Consider the following 17,443-nt stretch of genomic DNA (forward strand, 5'->3'; position numbering starts at 1 on the left):
CACTGCTCAGGCCCACGTTCCTTTCAGAGTAGCAACCGCTCATGGAAGCATCTAAGCAGAGTAGCTTCCTCTGAGGATGTGGGTCGGCAGGGCTGACAAGGCAGGACAGAATGCAAAGGATCCAAGTAACAGCCCCAGGGAAGGGGGCATGCTGGGAATGTGGGTGTCGCCAAGATCCAGGTGGACAGTCTGGGCACAACAATTACTTCTCGTGAAGTTGGAGTTCTAGAGATAGACGGTGAGGACAGTGCACTTAATACCACTGAACTGTACCCATAAAATGCTTAAAATGGCAAGTTCTATGGTGTGTATATTTTATCACAATATAAGAATATGGAGGGATGGATAAAAATACTTGAATAATATTATGAATATACAGATCCAAGCGTGTTCCCTGATACACAGACACCCAATAAAAGATGACTTTATTAAAAATACATGAGCGAAATAAACAGAACTATAATGTTATAATTGATTCATTTATAAATATGCACTGATCAGTTGGTGTCTGTCAGGTGCCTCGGCTAAATGCATGAGGGATATCAGAGGGCAAGACAGACGCAAAGTGCCACTGGTGTGGCCCCAACACTTTCGCAGGAGCAAGAGAAGACAAATAGGACACTGAGGAAGCCAGGTGGAGCTGGACGCTCAGAGAAAGGGTGTGTGAAGGAAGTCTTCAGGGAGTGGCGGAGATGGGTCACTCACAGACTCTAGGGAGTCAGGCTCCTCATGACCAAAGGGCATCAGATAAAGGCAGGTAGTGGGGTCGATGCAGAGGGACAGGTGTGGCACTTGCCAGTCCGCAAGCAAAGGCACAGACTTAGCATATTCTGTTCCTAAAAAGAAGCATTTGATAGGTAGCTGAAGGGTAGTTTAGTGAGCTGACCGCGGGTTGAGGAAGAACCTTGCCCAGGAAGCATCAAGAAAGGAATAGAGATTCTTAAGTTTTTAAAGGAAATTTGGGGAGGAGACTATTATCCAACCTCCTATCACGAGCTGAGCATGAACAGGCAGGGTGCGAGGTGAAGAGGCGGGGCGGGGTGAAGAAGCAGGGGTGGGGCGAAGAGGCAGGGGCGGAGTGAAGAGTTAGGGGGCGGGGTGAAGAGACAGGGGCGGGGTGAAGAGGTAGGGGGCGGGGTGATGAGGCAGGGGATGGGGGTGAATACACAAGGGCAGGGGTGAATAGGAATGGAACAGGGTCAACTAAGAACCAGTATTTGAAGAAAGGTATAAAGACCTCAAACTGAACACCAGGCAGCCCGCCAACAGAGATGTAAGACAGAGGGGTAGTAGATGCTTCTGAAAAGAGCCCATAACTCAGGAAGATAGGCTCGTCGTGAAAAGATACGAGCCTAAGAACTTGGCCTCAGAAAATGCAGAGTAATAACTGGCCAAGCCTCAGAAAGAAACTGATAAATCAAGAGATTTCTTTGGAGACTTTAACATATCCCTCTCAGAAATTGATGGCTCATGCACATACACACACACACACACACACACACACACACACACACACACACACACAAAGGAGCAAAACAAAGAAAAGAGATTTATTACGGTTGGGCTAACAAATGTATAGAGAATTCACCCAAGGGATGTTGGTAGTTTTGAGTGGGGGGAGGGGCTCCAATCAGAGTCGGAGAATCGGCGTTATCCATTTTCATGACTGGGACCCTAAGAGAATCTAAAATGAAGAACGACGTTGCTGTCATGTTATTAGACTGCCTTCTGGAAATCTACATTTGTACCTAGATCTGTGCTGCTCTCAGCGTTGATCTGAGAAGCCTCCCTCTGTGGCCGGGCTGTGGTTCATGCAGAGACTTGAAACGGTCTGGGGAGGTCAACTACACCACCATCCACCCCCACCATACAACCCCCCACCATTCACCCCAACCCCCTCCGCCCCTCCCCCATCCAAGGCTCAGGGAACATCACAGAACAGGGAGTGAGAAGAATGTGGGAGCCAACAGAAGGGGAGGAGAGCTGAGAAACAAACGCTGACTTCTGACCACCGGGAACTCACAGCAGCTGTGGTTAGCTATACAGGGTCAAGCCAAACTTCCGGCCCCACTCCTGAGAACCCAGCCATTGGCAGTTGAGACTACCGAAAGAGGGAGAGGGAAACTCCTTTAGTTCCCGGAAGGTGACCACTGGCAGGTTACTGGCGCCCCAATGGATGGCCCCGCACCCATGCCGCATGTGGGCCACACTAACTGAACTCAAAAGGTATCTTTTATTGCTGTGGTAAAACACTGGCCAAGAACAACTCGCGGGGGACAACGTGTTCATTTGGCTAACATCCTCCACCACAAGCTGACTGAGGAAAATTAAGGCAGGACCTGGCAGCAGGAACTAAAACAGAGCCCATAGAGGAACTTTGCATATTGTCTATCTCTCCAGGTTCAAGTCCAGCTAGCTTTCTCGTATCTCCAGAACCACAGGCTGGGGTGTGGCACCACCCGCAGCAGGCTGGGCCTTCCCACTTCAGTCGTGGATTGAGACGATGACCCACAAACAGACTCTCGGGACAATCTGTGAGGCAACTCCACAGGTGCAAATCCTTCTCCCAGATTTGTCCAGGTTTGTGTCAAGTTGACAAGAAACAAGGAGAGCAGGTTGGGGGAGAGACGGGGCGGAGGGGGCAAGGAGAGAGAGAGAGGAGAAAGAGAGAAAGAAAGGTGAGGAGAAAGAGGAGGGGGAGAGGAAGAGAGGGAGGGAAGAAGGAGAGGAAAGGGGACTGGGTGGGGAGGGGAAGGGAAGAGGCCATGAGGTTTGAGGGGAAATGGAATTTGGTTACTGAAAGAGAGGAGGGCTCAGCAATGGATGGGTATCAGCAAAAAGCTGTATAAATACATGAAATTTTCAAAGAATGAAAAACATCATGGGGTCTGGGAGATGACTCAGCAGTTAAGGGCCCCGGCTGCTCCTGCAATGGACCCAGATTCGGTCCCCAGCATCCACACCACCCGTAACTCCAGTCCCAGGGGATCTAATGCACTCCTCTAGCTTCCGCAGGCACCAGGCACAAACCTGGTGCACATGCATACGTACAGGCAAAACATGTGCACAGAAAATAAAAACAAATAAATCTCTTTAAAATATCATTTTAAATGGCTATCAAAAGGGTTGCTTGCTTGCAAACTCATTATGTCTGCAAACTAAAAACGTCTCATTGATCCACACTGAAGGAAACATTTGAGTCGGTCGGTTAGCCTTTCACAGCCGCAGAGTTCTGAACCCACAGACTGAACGGATATTCACAGACAGAAAACGCTTTGTGGAAAGTTGCTGAATATGTGCAGACAACTTTTTGTTTGTTTGTTTTTTAATCAGCGTTCCCTGAATATTGCACAGTGTTTAACAGCATTCTTACTGACTGAGTACCGTGAGTCGGCTAGAGCCATTTAAAAACCTAGATGATTGTCTTGTTGGTTAGAACCAAACTCACCACCATTCTATGAAAGGCTGGAGGGTTTGGTGCCTTTGGGGTCCTGGAACCAACCTTTGCATGGATGACAGAGAATCGCGATTAGGCCACGTGAGGGCACTTTGTCAAAAGCTAAGGGACACGAAGAACTCTGTTTCCAACAACAGAGGAATAACTCACATTGGATCAACTCTCCGACAGCCAACATTCCAGTTCTAATCATGTGATGGAAACAGGGTCTCATCCTTCCCCTTGTGGTTCAGACTGGCCTCAGACTCATGGCAATCCTCCTGCCTCAGCCTCTTGAGCGCCAGGATTATAGTTATGAGCCATCAGATGCCCACCTCAACAGATTTTTCTTTTAATTTGAAAACTCCAAAAAAGAAACCAAAGCAGAAAGAAGAGTGAGGAATAGCAGGAGGAGGAGGAGGAAGAGGAAGAGGAGGAATAATGAGTTTGTACCTCTGTTGGTTTCTTAGTGTTTTGTCTGTGGCAGGTCTCGGTGAGTGTCACAGTGTGGCAAACACTAAGAAAACTGCAAGTCCTTCTTTAAGAGTCAGAGAGCTGGGCCCAGGGCTCACACGGAACTCCAGCACTCAAGAGGCTGAGTGAGAGTGAGTCTATCTCAAAAGGAGAAAGGGAGGGACAGAGGGACACACAGACAGAGATAAGACAGACACCTGGTGGGTGCTACCTGAACAAAGACCCTGGTGTGCCAGGCAAGCAAACAGTCTATGATGTGGATTCGGCTCAAACAGAAGGCCCCTCACTGAGAATGACCAGAGTCCCAAGTCTCCACCTCGTGTCACCCATAGAGTCCCCAAAACAAGCCCAAATTATTAAGGATGTAGGCAGGAGAAGAGCCCATGTCACGAGAAGGGTGGCTCCATGGTTGCTGACTCTGAGGTGACAGAAACATCAGCCTTCTCAGCTATGCTTTCACTTTGATAGAATGAGCAAACCGACTCCTGCAGAGGAAACCGCCCACATTCCAGTGACCAATCAGAAGCCTTACCTAAGTCTCTCCTCTATGGGAAAGGACACCCTTGTATGGTCAATTTACTTTAGACAAAGGTACTAATACCACCCCAGGGGGAAAAGAACACCTTTTCAGTAAATAGTGCTGAATAAGTAAACAGACATCTGAACAAAAGAGATGCTGGAGACGGCAAGAACAGCTCAGGGGGAAAGATTCTTCCACCAAGGCCAAAACCTGAGTTCCATCCCAGAAACTCTTGGTGGAAGGAGAAAACCAGATGCCCCAGGTTGGCCTCTGGCCTCTATATACATGCCGTGGTGTGCATGTGCATGCACACACGTGTGTATACACACAGGACACAAGGAAACAGAACGTAATGAGGCAAAGAGCAACACTATGTCCCTCCCTGAATCATACACTAAAAATTAGTCAGGGGTAGAGAACAGAACTAAAGCTAGAAGCCTTCCAGAAAAACACACAAGAGAGTGTCTCCACACCAAAAAGGAGAAAGAGCTAGGAAGCGAGAGCTGCAAGGAGTTTGGGGGGGGGGGAGCGCAGAGGGGAGCGATAAATCATCCCTCAGCAAAATTAAAAACTTCAGCTCAGGAAAAGATAACAGCATCAAAACGGATATGTGGACGGTGTCCTGGGACGAACACTCTGAAATACTTAACGAAGCACAGTCAGTAGCTACTGTGCACACGGGTACTCCTGCGAGCCAACAGCAGGAGAGTACGAGAGACCTTCACAGGCAAAAGATTAGAACAGACACCAGACACGTCGCAGAGAAGGATGTGTGGATGCTTAAGAAGTACAAAAAGAAAGAAAAAGTGCTCAGTCATTGTGGAAATGTACCTCGATGCCACACTGAGATCCATCCCGAACCCTCTAGAATGGCCAGCATTAAAGATGCCAGATAAATGTTGGCACATGCGCAGGAGAACTAGAATCTGCTCGGTCTGTTGGCAGAAACAGCCATCCCTTTAGGGGGCAGACTGAGGGGGTGTTTTATTCTTTGGGGAGGGGGAGAGAAACGAGCAACAGTGTGTGTAAGGAAATGAGAGGCCCTAGCAGCGGCGCTAGGGCCATCGGGCTTCGAGGAAAGCGTCTTCACTGGAGCTTTTCTCTCTGGCAGTCTGCGTGCTCTCTCTTCCCTTAAGAAAATAAAAACACAACACCCCCAATTCCTAGGCACTTACCCAAAAGAAACAAAAACATGTGCCCTTCCAAGAGACTCATGTAAAATAGTCCCAGTGTCTTTACTCATAACAGCACTGCACAGAACACAGCCAACTAGAGGCTGGACACGCACAGCGCCGCTCACTCAGACAACGGAACACCACTGGGCAGAGAGGGCATGACAACTTACAGCAATCCCCGAAGCCTGCGCAGTGAGACCATCTTCCCTCAGAGCACAGAGCACGGGAATTTGTTGTATGAGGTTCAAGAAGAGGCAAAGGTCATGTTGGGGATCTGGCTCAGAGGACGGGCAATGCACCTGAAGCTCAGTCATGAACACCGGAGTTCTGACCCCAGAGAGCCCAAGGAGAAGCCAGACGAGCCTATAAAGCCCAGCTCTGAGGGTGCAGAAACAGGAGATCCCCAGGGCTTGCTGCTCAGCCAGTGTAGCTACAGTGATGACTGATGACTCCAGGCTTGGTGAAGAGGACACTGGGTGTCAGCCTCTGGCTTCCAGGTGTGCACACATGGGCAAGCATGCCCACCCAGCCCACACACATATAAAAAAAAAAACATGCAAAAATCAACTAGAGTAAAAACAAACACTGGCTGCCTGGTGCTGGGCTGACTTAGGAGATACTAAAAGAACACTCTGGGATTATGGGACTGTTCCATGAATCTGGTCAACTTAATACATGGCCCGTGAGATCATGCATCTTTCTATAGAGAAATTTTACCTAAAGAGAAAATAAATAGCAACATATTTCAAGGCGGTGTGCAGTTACCTTTCTCTCACTGTGAAGAGCATCAATTAGTATAGCTCGGCGAATGGATTCTGGATAAAGCAATATAGCAACGATGGAGGGGCAGTACCAGGGATTGAACCTGGAGTGCCGCCTGCGCACGCTAGGCAAGCGTTCTCCCGCTGAGGGATAACATCCCACCTCAGCAAAATGCCAAGTGAGGGAGCCACGCGAGGCCTTTAGCCATTCTCTACATCTGGAATTTTTCATTATAATATTGAAGGGGAGGAAGAAAAGTAAATGGGACACGGCTGGAGCTGTGTGTAAAGGAGCGTTCGCAGCCCACATTTAACGTGAAACAAGGTTTAGAAATAATCTGCTAAGCATTTGTGCTTTAAAAACTGGCAGCAACTTCTTCCTGAGCAACGACACTCTGCTTTTACCAGGGAAGGAGGAATTGAGGACCAGACACCCCTCCCAAGCCCTTTGCAGACAAAGGCAGCCGATGGTATGTTAGCAGAAGTGTTGGGTGAGACGCTATGGAAGACCACCTCTTGTTTGAGGTGGAGCCAGAAGTCGTTCTGGGCTTTCTCCTCCCTCCCCTCCCCCAGGTCTGTGTCCCCACATCCCTTAAACCCAGTTCTAGAGGCAAGGACAGGGACAATGAATCAACATGGAATACTAGCTATCTTTCTGTTTTTTGTTCATTGCTTTTGTGTTTGAGGTATTGGTTTCCTTTTGTTTTTTTGTTTTTTTGTTTTTTGAGACAGGTTGTTACTATGTAGCCTAGGCTGGCCTGAAACTCACAGTGATGCACCTGCCTCAGCCTCCTGAGTGGTGGGATCAAAGGCATGTGTCACCATTACCCGGTTTGAATAATATCATTTTGTTTGTTTGGTTTTTTTACTTCTAGGTAGTAAGGTTTAAAGTTTGCCTTATTAGTTAGCAAAGTGGGCCTTCCAGGTTCCAGAGCCTTTGAATTTCCCTTCAGAGCAAACTTGATTTTTTTTCCCAGCAAGTCACCCTGGGGAGAGGGCTCTTGGTAAATGGTGAGGGCATCCACCAGATGAAGAGGCTACTGTCTTGCTTAGAAGCAGCAACTTGGCAGATACCTTGAGCCATGGGTTCTCATAAATCTTGTTTGGGGGAAGGAAGAGGGGGGGAAACCCCTTTCAATTCCCACTGGAAATATGCAAAGCAGCCTCCACACGGTAACTCTTCCTTTTCAGTCCTAAGGAGATAACTCAGACCTATTAACCTCCCATGTTATTTTCAACTTCATTATTTGAGCTGACACGACAAGAGACCGGTGACGGCTCTTTCTGGCAGAGTGCATGTAAATCGCTTTCTCTAAGGAAATTACTTCTCTGGCCTGAATGTTATTAATCTAAATTCTCCCTTAGTCAAATTGTTGCCCATAATAAATATGGAACAGGTTAGGATACTCAGGGAGTGTGGCATACACGGCAGAGGCCGGACACACTGCTAACATGTCTCCTCAGAGGAGGAACATGGTCCCAGATGGTTCCTGCCTCAGACCCCTGAGGGTGGGGTTGCCCAAGGTGACTCCTGACCCTGCTCCCACCTTCCTTGCTAAGCACCATCAGCTGGTTCTGTCCACTCCATCTTCAATATCCTGGTCCAACTCTGCCAATGGCCTCCCCTCTAGGAACAACTTTTCAAGAAAGCCTGTGGACTTGAGGCACCACTTGGCATCCAGCCCACATGCTCTACCTGGCTCTCCAAAATCAGGGCCCCCTCAGCCTTCCCAGGAGTCAGACAGATTCTTCACTGACTGCTCCTAAGGCCCTGGGTTAAATGCATCTTGATACCGTTCAGCCCGGGGACGGGGGCTGATCTTGATTGTCAACTTGACTGGCTCTGGAACCAGCAAAGAGACACAGCTGGACTTCCATCCAGGACCGAAGAGCAGCAGCAATCCTGGCTTCCTCCAGGCTTTCCGAACCAGTTGGGACTGTGGAGACATCCGGCATCATGGTCTGCGCAGCTGCTGGGTACCAGTCTTCCCAGCACCCGCACACATCTCTCCAGCATGTGCAGACCCATCCGGGATCTACCCAGCACACTTCAGGTAAGCCAACTGCATTAGCTGGTTTGATGTCGGTTTAAACAGGCTAGAGCTGTCTGAGGGGAGGGAACCTCAATTAAGAAAACACCTCCTCATGATTGCAGTCTGAGAGTTCCACAAGCCAGAAAAACCGACTCACGACACCTGACTCTCAGAAGCTGCTCAGCGCCCGCCTGTGTCCCTGCGACCTCGCACATGCGCCCTTGGTGGTTCCCTGCGCCCCGCCTGTGTCCCTGCGACCTCGCATGCGCAGCCTTGGTGGTTCCCAGCGCCCCGCCTGTGTCCCTGCGACCTCGCATGCGCAGCCTTGGTGGTTCCCAGCGCCCCGCCTGTGTCCCTGCGACCTCGCACATGCGCAGCCTTGGTGGTTCCCAGTTCAGGAACTCAGCAATCCTGTGGTGCTCTACATGGAAGCCTGGGTGGCAGAAAGGACCATTGGCCCAGACCAAGCCGAAATCGCGGAAATAGAGTGGATGAGCCAGGCCTTGCTGAGATTGGACTCAGCCAGCTCTGGGAACCTAGCTGAAATCACCATCTTTGGATGACTCGGTGCACAGACTCGAATGAAAAATATTCTCTTGAAAAATGGCGGCCTGGCGCCAAGAAAACGGAGTCCAAAGAGCTATGAAGATGAAACAAGTTGAAGAGTTCTTGAAAGTCCGTGCCTCCTCAATTGTAAGCAACCCAAGTATCAGAGGTCAAATTAGAATCAAGCTGGCTAGCGGCCCGCTTCTGCTGGCGTGAGGAGAAACATGGATGGATTCTCAAATCACTACGCGTGTTTTCTTACCGGCCTTCATAAGCACCTTCTATTTTTCTCTGCAAATAACAATTTGTAGAACTATATATACATACATACATACCACCTCCAGAAGGTTGGGCTGCAGGCTAGCCTATGGGGCACTTTCTTAATTAGTGATTGATGTGGGGGATCCCAGCTCACTGTAGGCAGTGCCACCCCTAGGCTGGTGATCCTGGGTGCCATTAGAAAGCAGGCTGAGCAAGCCATAAGAGCAAGCCAGTAAGCAGCACCCTCCATGGCCTCCGCATCAGCTCCTGCCCCCGGATTCCCGCCCTGCCTGAGTTGACGATGATCAGCAATTTGGAAGTATAAGCCGAAAAGAACCCTTTTCTCTCCGACTTGCTTTTTGGTCATGGTGTTTCATGGCAGCAAGAGCAACCCTAAGACACCAATCAAATTAATCTCATATATATGTATATGTAGTGTGTGTGTGTGTGTGTGTGTGTGTGTGTGTGTATTCATTCTATCGGTTCTGTTCCTGTAGAGAACTGTGGCTCTAACACACCATATAAAAACCCATTCTAGACTGGGAGAGATGGCGCAGCAATTAAGCGTGAATCCTCTTGCAAGAGGTACTGGGTTCAATTCCTAGTACTCACCTTAGGCAGTTCACAACCACCTGTAACTCTAGCTGCAGAGCAACCAGCACCCCCTTCTGGCCTCTCGGGGCACTGCACTCGTGTGCACGTACCCACATACAGACAAGCATATACATGACTTTTAAAAACGTATAATCCGGCACCGTTTCTAAAGAGCTGCTCTGCATATTACCTAAGTCTCTGCAAACATCTCCATTCTCACGACCTGGGGAGGAGGGGGAGGACGGGAGAGGTTGCTGACTCGATTCTGTGTGGCCCAGTCCTACCTGTCGTGTGGGTCAGTAAGAATTCATCACCTCATTTCTGACAAGGCAGCCCAAAGAAAGGATGGAGAAAAGTACTTGTCATAATGCAGGGGGTGGTGGAGCCCAGAAAGCTTTTTTTCTGTTTCTACTGAGGTTCTTTCCAGGGTAATTACAAGAAGTCGAGAATCTATTTGGGGACTTGTAGCTCATTAAATGAGTTTCCATCTGTGTACCCACCACCTAAGAAGTATTGCTTTGTACAATTCCCCGGCTTTATTGTGTGGAAGTCAGTCTGCGGCATACACTGCTGAAAGGATGTTTCAATAGCTCCTGATTAGACAGAATGAAGCTGGGCCTGCGTCAGCCCCGCCTCCTCACAAGCCCCGCCTCCTGCATTCCCTAACCCTTGATGGGGTGCCAGGATGCGGGGGGGGGGGGGGGGGCTGTGAAACTCCAGCTTCCAGAATAACCTAGGCCCTTTGCTCCCTGGTAGCCTGGGTGGATGCTCTCTGTTCATCCCTGCAGAGCTCGGCATTCACTGAGAGAACCCCAACTGGAGGATTCTCTTAGAGATTCCAAGCATGTCCTGCCTAGGTCGATCGATTTTATTTAAGGGCTAATGTTCCCAGGGAGGAGGGGAAACAGGGAAGCTCCCACTGCTGGTGTAGCATTGTTATTAGCCTGAGCCCCCTAAGCTACAGAAGACCAAGGCACAGAAGCCACTCTGGGCTGCATGGTACGGAAGGAAATGGCTGAAGAGTAGAGTCCCCTTCTCCGTGTTCCCCATCCCTCCTTCAGGGAAGGTGCCACAGAGACTCGGGGACCTTCCTTCCTAAACTACATCAGAAACCTCTCTGCAGGCGGCCAGTTCCCAAATCCTCACCAAAGGATTTCCCCTTATCTGTCTACCAAGACTTTCCCAAGATTCTCTCTGTCAGATTTTAACTATGGCCCTGCCATGCAGGGAACAGAAGGCTGAGTCACTATCTCTCTGTGACCAGGAATATACCAGATGATCACCCGTGAAGTTGAGGAGCACCACGTCCCTTGAGCACCTCCAACCCCTGAATGGGAAGATCTTTGCAGAGACCACCCTGCCAAGGAAGTCATGATGGCAGGCGACACAGCCCAGGTCTACCCCAATACCCTCCCAGCTGTGACAATACCTGCAGGTACCAACACGGGAAATGTGGCGGGCTTCGGGAAACATCCAAGAGTGGCTTCTCTAAAAGTTAGTGTACACAGGGGGCCAGGGAGATGGTTCAGGTGGTAAAACATCTGTCACCCAAGCAGGAGGACCTGAGTGTGACCCTCAGCACACACAAAAAAAGCCATGTAAGGAGCACATGTCTGCAATATCCACTCAGTAGGGTAGAGACAGATGGCTCTCTGCAGCCCCTTTCCGTGCGACCTAACAAACCAGTGAGCCCTGGGTTCGGTGAGAGACGCTGGCTCAAAAATTTAGGTGGAGATCAAGTGAAAATAATGCCCAACATGGTCTTCACATGCACTTGCACACACACACACACACACACACACACACACACACAAATAATTATAATGTGCAGAGTTCGCATTTCCAGAACGTTCCCCCATTCCTGAAGGAAAGAAGTCAGCCTGAGAAGAGTTAATCCTCCCAGTCAGAGATTAGAAGATGAAACTCTTGCCCGTGCACAGAGGTACCCGGAGCATCCGGAGTATAATAAATCCACGCATGCAGAAGGCCTCTCTCCTCATTTGTTAGTCAGCGGTGTGTGAAAATGTTAATGAAGGGAGCTATAATCTATGAGAATTCCACTATTAAAATGTAGTTCACGTCTGAAGGCTTCTGCTTACACACAGCCCCACTGTTCATCAATCCTTCCCAGCCATGGCTAATAATAGACGTAATTGCCTCGCTCCGTCTAGCCACCTTCGCCCTGTGATTCTAAGATTTGCTACAACTGCTATTGTGGAAACTATTTTCATGCTATTAACTTTGAGCTTTATTATATGTGCTCTTAAAAGAAAATAAATGCACAGAGATTGTAATGTGTATCAGGTTCCCGGTGAAAGTATTTTTTTTTAAATAATATAACGCGCTCACAAAAGGCACCAGGACAGGTGATTTAGCAGCCCCCTTCCCTCACCCGAGCCTAAATTAGATGGCACGGGTTTTTGTTCTCCTTGGGAGAAAATTTCTACTCTGAAAGCAGCAGCAGGTTGCCTGCGACAGAAAGAGAGTTGGGAAGAAGCCCGTGAGTCGGGTGTTGTGTATGAAGCTCAGGGGGCTCCCTCTTCACTGTGGTCCTTTTCTCCTTGCACAGATCCTCTTGCTTTACCGTGGTCCTTCCCCTTCTCAGTGAGTCCTCCCTTTCTCTAGTGAGTCCTCCCTCTCCACAGCAGACCCTCCATCCTCCCTTTATAGTAAGTCCGCCTGCTTCACAGTGGGCCCTCTCTCTTCATCGTAAGTCTTCCTCATTCACGACTCTGCCCTCTTCACAGTGAGTCTTGAAGTCTTCCTAGTGATCCTCACTATGTACCACAGGGGTATCCTCCAGCAGTTCAGTTACATGGCCTGACCTACATCTACAGAAGACCCCAGACTCTTTCACACAAGCCAGGCCCTGGACCTCAGGGTGCCAGCAATCTCCCCAGGTTGTCGAACTGGTGTGTAAGGATCAGGAAGAGGTGGAAGGAGAAAGAGAGAAAGGAGGGCAGGAGCCCCTGCCCTGAGCCCATAGGTTTGCCGTTCCTGTGGGCAGGCACTGGTACAGCCACAGTGTAGGCGAGGGGTAAGAGGGAGGGGACACAAGATATGGGAATCAGTCTTAGAAATCCACTCTTGGATATGGTCAAAATAGTCCAGGCAGGAAGTATTTACTAGAATATAATGCACACACATACACAGATACACACACACACAGACACACACATGTATATACACACATACACACATGCATTCATACATGCATACACACACACATGCATACACACATCCATAGACACACACCCATTCACACACACACACACATACAATCCCTCACACAGATGCAAAGACAATATATACACCCATACAGATACACACATGCACATATGCACAGACACACATACATGCATAGACACTTACAAATGCACAGAATACACATATACAGACCCATTCACACTCGCATACACTCACTCACACAAAGACACATATACAAAGACAATATACACAGAGATAGACACACTCACACACCCACAAAGACACCCACATACACTCACATAGACACACACACATACTCACAGCACACTCACAGATACACAGACAGACATACAGACGCACACACTCACATACTTTCTGGAATTAAAGGGGAGGTAACACAGGATAAAGAGAGCTTACAACCCTGTTCCCAGGAGGGTTTGGAGAGCGAACCATCCAGAGCAGCAGAGCATGGGGATGATGGCTGGAGAAGCAAATGGTGAAGTGCTTGTCACACAAGGAGGAGGAACTGAATGTGAGTGAGCCCAGCACCCATGCCATGAAGTCAGGCATGGTGGAGACACAGGGATCCCTGGGGCTCCCTGGGGAGCCAGCCTGACTCCTTTGGTGAGTTTCAACCTGTGAGAGATCCTGCCTCAAAAAACAGGGTGGACAGCACCTGAGGAAAGAAACACCTGAGACTGTCTTCTGGTCTCCACACACAAACATGCATGCGTGTCCATGTACATGTACACACAAACACATGCACACACATGAGCACCTACATATACTCGTGCATGCACATGGATGTAGATGTATACACACACACATATGAGCACCTACATATACTCGTGCATGCACATGGATGTAGATGTATACACACACACACGCACATGCACACACGCGTGCACACACACACACACACACACACACACACTCTCTCTCAAGGAAGAGAACAATAAGTAACCTCAGAAACTGATCCAAAGACCTATAATATGAAGAACTGAAGTGTGCTGCCCTCAGTAGTGATGAGTCAGCTCCTTCCACCTTCCAAGGGTGCAGGTAGACAAGAGGTCCAGCTTCACTTTCCAAGCAACGTCCCAGTTACCTTCGGACAGGGTGGGAGAGGGCAGCGGTTGCCTAGCAGCAGCCTCCAAATGCCTCTCCCTGAGAGTATCTAGGGAAGTTCATGTCCAGGGGAGGCCACACGCTGCCTACCCATGTGCTTGGCAGTATGTTCTGGTGAGCTTGTGTGTGTGTGTGCTTTGTGAGCTTGTGGTACAACTCAGTGTAGCAGCAGTAGGCAGAGAGTCGAAGAGCCCAGCTTCCGGCCCTGAGGCCTTTGGACTGTGCAAGTGTTTAAAACGTGTAACTGTGTTTATTTGGAAACACAATAAAATAGGTCGTGTGTTAAGCGGGGAAAACTATGTATTATACACTTGGCTAATGAAAGGTGGGAAGAACGTGGCCGTGAAAAGGCACCCAGACAAAAGAGCAGAAACTGGGTAACCGGGGCAGTTGCCACCGGTTTCTTCGTTTGAACATCTCTTGACCTCATCTTTGATTAAGAAATCTAAAAAATAAAAAATAAATTTTAAAAAACAAAGTGGAATGCAGAGGTTTGAAGTGTCCAGTGAATGGAGCGTCCCCTATAGGGTCCAGTGTTTGAACAGTCGGCCCGGGTTGGTGCCACTGTTTGGAGAGGTGATGGGAGGCTTTGTTGAAGCAAAATCTGTCCCTAGGGACAGCTCTAGGAGTCTATAGCCTCAGCCTACTTTCAATTTGCTCAGTAATTCACGTTGGAGGATCAGATGGACTTCCTGCTCCTGGCGCCAGGCTCACGGCTCACTGCTAAACCTCCCTGAGTTTGTGGACTCTCACCCGAGTGGAGCTGTGAGCCCAAATAAACTCATGTGCTCTTTTGGTCCGCTGTGTTTATCACAAGAGAAAGGTAACCGGCTGGGAGTTTTGTTGTAGTGGTTCAGAGTTGTGTTGGTCTCTTGCTTTTTCAGACAGGTACCCCAGGCTGAACTAGGACACTCGATCCTCCTGTCTCCACCTTCCAATGGATGGGACTCACAGGACTGTGCCAGCCACTATGTCTACACAGAATCCGAGTTTCTTCCTTAAAGTTGGCCCCTTGAGTATGTGTGCGTCTGCATATGCAGCCAGCTGACCCCAGCAGGCTCAGAGGAGGGAGCCATATACCTGGGAATAGCACCCCCTCCCCTGGGTGCCTGTGTGTGTTGTGGCTGCATCACCTAGAGGAAGTACTTCTGGGCCCTCAGCTTCCAAGTGCACTTTGAAAGATGGAGATCTCCATGTCTGTCCTGTGCTTACTGCTCTTGGGGTTCACTGAAGACCCCCAGAGAGACGCCCTTCCCTTTAGCCCCCCCCCCGGCTCTTTGAAGCATTCTTTGTTGGTCTGAGAGAAGCCTAGACCTTTGGAATAGGATTCTGGACACCCAGTGATGGTAGGAAGGTACCTGCCCATTGGGGCGAGGGTGGAGGAGCACTTGACAATGGCCAACTATGCTGAGTCATGTGTCAACAGAACCTAACCTCAAGTCCCCCAGAAGGAGGGAACCTCAGCTAAGAGAGTGCCTTCATCAGCTTGGCCTGCAAGTCTGCGAGGCGTTTTCTTGATCATGATTGATGGAGGGCTGTGGTGGTTTGAATATGACTGGCCCAGGGAGTGGCACTGTTAACTGTGGCCTTGTTGGAGAAAGTGTGTGGCGGTGCGGGTCAGCAATGAGACCCTCCTCCTAACCACGTGGGAGCCAGTCTGCTCCTAGAGGTGGGACTCTCAGCTCCTCCAGCCCCACATCCGCCCAGATTCTCGCATGCTCCTGCCTTGATGATAACGGACGGAATCTCCGAACCTGTAAGCCAGCCCCAACTAAATGTTGTCCTTATAAGAGTGGTCTTGGTCATGGCGTCTGTTCACCGCAGTCACACTCTAACTAAGACAAGGAGTCCAGCTCATTGGGAACGATGCCACCCTTGGGCAGGTGGCCATGTAGGTCATATAAGAAATCAGGGAAAGCAGGTTGAGCAATCCATAAGGAGCAAGCCAGGAAGCACTGTTCCTCTATGGCCTCTGTTTCAGTTCCTGCCTCTAGGTTCCTTCCTTCCTTCCTTCCTTCCTTCCTTCCTTCCTTCCTTCTTTCCTTCCTTCCTTCCTTGAGCTTCTGCCCTGACTTCCCTCCATGACAGATTGTAAAGAAGACATCTGAGCTACCCAATCCTTTCTTTCCCCAGATACCTTTTACTCGCGGTCTTTATCACAGCAACAGAAACCTAATTAACTAACAAATCTACCCTATCCTGCAGGTCCCAGCTGTGTTAGCCCAACCCTATTGAAGGGACCTCCTGCCCTGGCCAGTGCTTGACAGTACCCAACAGGCGCTGGGGGAGTTCAGTAGGTTACCACCCCCGGGGGGCTTTTCCGAGGTTGGTCTTCTGAAGAAGAAAAGCCTGGTGGGTTATAAAGGTTTCAGTAACAGAGGAAGGGTTAGAGGACAGGTTCTTCTGTGACACAACAGGAAGCACTAGCTTCCCCCTTATCCTGTGACCTGAGGAATCAGAGCCCTAGGAGGGCCACAGCAAGCCAAAACATCACAGAGAAGGAACATGGAAGTGTCCACACATCGGGGATCCTCTCCAAATGCACAGCACCCCAGCTTCACGCAGTATTTAATTTTCTCTTAATTTGGGGCATGAGGCACTATCCTGCATGTTTTAGGGAGCCGGTAATGGCCCCTCACTAAAATAATTCAACCGTCACTGTGATTTCAGTGCCACCATCAAAATGAAATAACGGCCTGTTTACTGTGTCACGCCTTTCAAATGACCTCCATTTGAATACGAATTGTGGCTTGAAATTCTAAAGGCTGCCGGGGGTTCCAGAAGGCTTCAAAACTCAGCTCTGGAAGGGTTGCTCTTCCAGTCTCCACCCAGCCCTGGAGGCCCTTCCCTGCAGCTGCTGGAGAGCCGTTTAGCACCTGAGTGCCAGCGCGGTGGCCCTGACCCTGCACACCCAGGAACAGGAGCTGGAGGAAGCTCCCAGGAAACAGCCGAGAGAAGCCCAACCTGGGGGGACAGTGCTGGTACTGATGCTGGGTGGACTTCCTCCTGAGGGCAAGAGCAGAGGCAGCTGCCCGTGACCAGTCCCCAGTGCCATCTCTAGGCTATGGGGTTTTGGTTTTCTGTTTTTGTTTTTTTCTGGATCATTCCTGCTCCGCCTTGTCGACTTGCTGTTCTCCGCAACTCCCCCTCCGGGCCCACTAACACCCCGCCAGAGCCTGAGCCTGAGCCTCCTCTGTCCTTTTGGATCTGCTCAGGACCCGACTCTGCCAGGCCTAAGAGGTCGCAGGCCTCCCGGAAAGGCCATTGCTTTCTGAGCAAATGTCCCATCAGCGTTGACCAGAAGGGGCCGG

The 17,443-nt window shown here is 49.7% G+C and overlaps 1 protein-coding gene and 1 pseudogene across 12 annotated transcripts in view; one reads left to right on the plus strand and one right to left on the minus strand.

The window, feature by feature from the left end:
* Nucleotides 1-17,443, minus strand: part of Camta1 (calmodulin binding transcription activator 1) — an 836,898-nt gene that overhangs the window by 655,476 nt on the left and 163,979 nt on the right.
* On the plus strand, nucleotides 8,810-9,161 carry LOC148006178 (oocyte-expressed protein homolog; annotated as a pseudogene).

This window comes from Rattus norvegicus, chromosome 5 (genome assembly GCF_021556685.1).
Source record: "Rattus norvegicus strain SHRSP/BbbUtx chromosome 5, alternate assembly SHRSP_T2T, whole genome shotgun sequence".
Taxonomy (NCBI): Eukaryota; Metazoa; Chordata; class Mammalia; order Rodentia; family Muridae; genus Rattus; species Rattus norvegicus.